The sequence below is a fragment of the Elephantulus edwardii genome, unplaced genomic scaffold (genome assembly GCF_000299155.1).
Source record: "Elephantulus edwardii isolate Elephantulus edwardi_28Jun2011 unplaced genomic scaffold, EleEdw1.0 scaffold00228, whole genome shotgun sequence".
In the NCBI taxonomy this organism is placed as follows: domain Eukaryota; kingdom Metazoa; phylum Chordata; class Mammalia; order Macroscelidea; family Macroscelididae; genus Elephantulus; species Elephantulus edwardii.
Window position 1 is genome coordinate 4,238,139 of NW_006399978.1, and position 5,157 is coordinate 4,243,295.

Here is a 5,157-nt window from a genome sequence, read left to right on the forward strand (position 1 = left end):
ACACCCTGAAATCAACCTCTGATTGGTGGGCCACTATCAGTCAACATGACTGGGCCCAGCCAACATGATACTCCTTTCACGCCAACCCATCTTTTGGGCATCCATTCCCACACATATCCCACGGGTTCCATTTGTGTAAACTTGCCAGATCTTGTCATTCTCTTGGCATCAGCACCAGGGTCACATCTGGTACCCAAATTCCTGAAGCCTTCTACCTCTTTAGTCTGGTCAAGGGCCAGAAAGAGTGAGAATGGTGGTGTGGTCCTGAGGAGAACCAAGTTCTTCTAGAAACTCACCTTACTGTGGGCTATTACCAGCATTCAGGCAAAGCAAGGCTAATCTCTTCAGGAAGAAGAGCACAGATGCTTCTAATGAAAAAAAGAAAGAAAGAAAAGATTGGCAAACTTTAGGGTTCAAGGGACTACATCATTACCTTCCAAATATATAAATTTCTTTGATAGTAAAGTATACCCTGGAGCTGTATGTTATAGTTTTTCTGTACCATCAAATCATAATTGACCCATAACTGACCCTTTAGTGGGTCCTCAGAGGCAGTAAATCATACAGGAGGAGATGGCCAATCTTTATTTATTCCATGAAGCAACTTATGGATTTGAACCATGTACCCTTTAGTTGGTAGAGCAATTCCTTAGCACCAAGACACCAGAGCTCCCTAATATAGGGAAGAGAATTCTGGAAAATGCAGCTTAGACACACTGACATAACTTAAAACTACAATACTTGGACCTACAACTCAATCTTTGCAAATACATGAATTCACCATCATCTTCAAATAAATGAGAATCCTTCCCACAACCACTCATCAAAAATCTACTTTATGCAGCTGGCACAACCTTGCTTGCAGAAAGTGAAGAGGACTGGAAACACTTAGAAGACCAAAGACTACAGCCTTCTATATGACTTACATTTAAATATCAAGAAAACAAAAATCCCCACTACTGGACCAATATGCAACTTCATGAGAGATGGAGAAAAGATTGAGGTTGGCAGCAAGTTCATTTCACTTGGATCCAAGATAAACAATTACGGTAGCAACCATCAAGAAATCAAAGGATGTGTTGTATTGGGAAAACCTGCTGTCAAGAAACTCTCCAAAGTTCTAAAGAGCAAGGATGTCAGTCTGAAGAATAAGGTGTGCCTGATTTTAAAATAACTGGTATTTTCAATTGCTTCCTATGCATCTAAAAGTTGACAATTAATAAGGATGATCAAAGAAGAATTGAATAAAAAAATCATATACCAACCTTTTGCACGGTGGCCTTGCTGAGCCGGCCAGCCGGCCTGGCTCCCCTTCCCCTGCCCCAACGAGCGGGCGGGCTGCCCTGAGGAGGGGGTGATGGGAGAACTGGCCAGCAGGCGGGTGGGCGATGATGCTGAACGTCTGTGCTATCCTCAGCTGCACGTGGAAGAGGACGCAGTCTGACCTGGCCTTCTTCAGGTTCCCGTGGGATCCGGCCAGATGTCAGAAGTGGGTGAAGAATTGTAGGAGAGCTGACTTAGAAGATAAAACACCTGATCAGCTTAATAAACATTATCGGTTATGTGCCAAACACTTTGAGACCTCCATGATCTGTATGTAGAACTAGTCCTTATAGGACAGTTCTTCAAGATAATGCTGTACCGACAATATTTGATCTTACCAGTCATCTGAACAATCCACATAGTAGACACAGAAAATGAATAAAAGAATTGAGTGAAGAGGAAATCAGGACACTGAGACAGAAAAAAAACTGATGAAACTTCTGACCAACAGCAAACACATAAAGAAACAAACAACAGCAACGTTCAGAACCTCAGTGCAAAAGAAGGTGGTGAAGAACAGGATGAAGACATTTTGCCTTTAACCCTTGAAGAGGAAGAAAATAAAGAATACCTAAAATCTTTATTTGAATTTTGATTCTTATGGGAAAGCAGAACATACCTCTGGATGGTCATGAAACTGATGAAATCCCAGATGGTCTCTTTACTCCTGATAACTTTCAAGCTCTGCTGGAGTGCGGGATAAATTCTGGTGAAGAGGTTTTGAGAAGGCACTTTTAGATAACAGTCGTCAACACATTGTTCTGTTCTAAAACCCCGCAGAAACAGATGCTCGAGATCTGTGAGAGCTGGCATTCAGGAAGATACTCTCAAGGAAGTGAGAGACTCCCATTTCTTTTCCTTTATCACCGACGATGTGGTGGACACTGCAGGGGAAGAGCATGTGCCTGTGTTGGTGAGGTTTGTGGATGGATCTCATAATCTGAGAGAGGAATCTGTGGGCTTCCTTCCTAACGAAGCAGATGTGGAGAGTTTGGCTGTGAAATTTCACAGTACGATAACTGGAAAATGGGGATTAAATACGGAGTACTGTCGTGGCCAGGTTTACATCGTGTCCAGTGGATTTTCTTCCAAGATAAAGGTTGTCGCTTCCAGACTTTTAGAGAAATATCCTCAAGCCATCTACACACTCTGTTCTTCCTGTGCCTTAAATATGTGGTTGGCAAAATCTGTACCTGTTATGGGAGTATCTGTTGCACTGGGAACAATTGAGGAAGTTTGTTCTTTCTTCCATCGATCACCACAACTGCTTTTAGAACTTGACAACGTAATTTCTGGTCTTTTTCAGAACAGTTAAGAAGGGGGTAATGAACTGAAGGAAATTTGCCATTCTCAGTGGACAGGCCGGCATGAAATCTTAGTGGACCTCTTGCAAGTACTTGTTCTATGTTTAGATGATATAAATAATGACACAAGTGTTAGATGGAATAATTGCATAGCTGGCCGAGCCTTTGTACTCTGTAGAGCAATAATAGATTTTTATTTCATCGCTACAATTGTTGTTCTTAAAAATGTCTTGTCTTTTACAAGAGCATTTGGGGGAAATCTGCAGGGTCAGACCTCTGATGTCTCCTTTGCTGCCCGCACCGTGACTGCAGTGCTCCATTCACTAAATGAAGTGATGGAAAATATTAAAGTTTATCATGAATTTTGGTTTAAGGAAGTCACAAATTTGGCACCCAAACTTGACATTCAGATGAAACTCCCTGGGAAATTCTGCCGAGCTCAGCAGGATAACCTGGGTTCTCAGCTAACCTCAGAGAGTTATTAGAAACCCTGAGTGTCCCAACTGTGGAGTACATTATTCAGGAACCTCAAGATATATTCTCAGAACAGCACCTCAGAGCTCTTAAATGCTTAACTCTGGTCCCTTCCATCATGGAGCAGCTCAAGTTCAATACATCAGAGGAACACGATGCTGACAGGTACAGGAGTGACTTACCCAATCCTGACTCGCTGTCTGACGAGCTTCATTGGGTGACAATCAAGTGGAAACACAGAGGAAAAGATATAGAGCTTCATCCACCATTTATGAAGCCTTTCATCTGCCTGACCGACCAACATTACTTTTGATATAAAACATGATCTAGATTTAATGGTGGACACATATATTAAACTCTATACAACTAAATCAGAGCTTCTGATAGGTAACTCAGAAACTGCTGAAAATACCTAAGGGACTGTTTTAAAATGGGTTTTTCTTATATTTTATATTTGGTACAAAAGCTGGAAGGTTTATGTTGACCACATACATAATCATGGAATAACTTTGTACACCTAATGACTGGACATATCAGCCATTTATAATCTACCTATTTAAATGGCTCCTCTTTGAATTCTCATGCTTTGAAAAAATACCTGTTCTTCCAGAAGATAGCAGTGAAAGTGCCTCGCTTTGTTTCTTTGTCATGTCTTTGGTGGTACTCTGGAACTTTTTAAGTTAAGTCATTTTAGACATGCATTTATTATCACCAGGGATCCAATTATCATCAGGTGTTGACTTACAGCTCTTTTTTTTTTTTTTTTTTACTTACAGCTCTTTTAAGAGATACATTTTGTGGAGGTGTGGGAGTAAGGAATATATTTTATAAAATGTTACAATGAATCTTACGACTCATCATTGGTTAGTGGGAGTTTTAAAAAGCTGTAATGGACAATTAAGAAAATTACCAGGGTGATGCAAACTATGAACTTGCCAAACATAGATTTTAGTGTTCTTGTTGTTGTTGTTGTTATGTGCCATTGAGTCATTTACAACTCATAGCGACCCTATGTACAACAGCCCTAAACTCAGCTCCAGCCTGTGCCAATCGCACCATTTCTGATACACCCATCCCAATTGCCCCAGTCACTGAATCAATCCATCTCATAGAGGGTCTTCTCCTACTGCGCTGTCCCTCCACCCTCCCAAGCACGATTGTCTTTATCATATGAACCTAAAGAACAAATTACAGTTGAAGTGTGAATGGAAGAACTTACTATAGTTGTTATAAGTCGATTTGCTGCTGTTTACATTCCTTTGTTGAGCCTACACCTTCATAAATCTTTTGGCAGGTATATAGTGAGCATTTCTTTCATGATCTAAATAGACTGTAAGGCTATGAACAATAACAGCTGATAACTTCAGTATTTTTTCATGATTATATCTACTGCCTCACCTTAATTTATAAGCAAAGCCTGGGAAATCTACAAAAACAAGTGTTTTGTGGTTTATCTAGAATAATACAGAAATTATTACTGTTATTTTTGGTGAAGAAAATAAATTTTTTATAGTTTATTTCAATCTGAATAAAATGTGAATTTTGTTTTTTTAAAAAAATCATATACCCATGCCTTTAATTTGTGGTATTATCACAAGAACATGGAAACAGCCCAAATGTCCAACCACAATCGAATGGATTGAGAAATATGGTGCATTCACATGATGGAATACTAACTACGCAACACACAGGAACAATGATTTTGTAAATCACTACTTAACTTGGGAGGGACTGGAAAGCATTATGCTAAGGGAACTAACTCATCTCATAAAGACAAATACTGCAGAAGACCTTTAGTGTAGAATGTGTATAAGAATCCGAGGGAGCAGAGGGGTGATGATGGGCTGGAGTGTGTGTGTATTTGATGGGTGGAGGGAGGGTTGGGTAAAGGAAAGGGGAAACACCTGGTGTGAAAAACAATGCATACGAAGTTTGTAAGTAAACAAGTCAGTATAAAACTTAAAAAAATCAAAAGAAAATAAAACAATGTGTACAAACTTTGTAAGTAAACTAGCATAAAATAAAAATTTTATTCTTAATTAAAAGAAGCGATGGT

General features: G+C 39.7%; 1 pseudogene; it reads left to right on the top strand.

Annotated features, from left to right (window-relative positions):
• Nucleotides 1–1,391: 1,391 nt before the first annotated feature.
• On the top strand, nt 1,392–3,517 carry LOC102876412 (annotated as a pseudogene).
• Nucleotides 3,518–5,157: the final 1,640 nt, after the last annotated feature.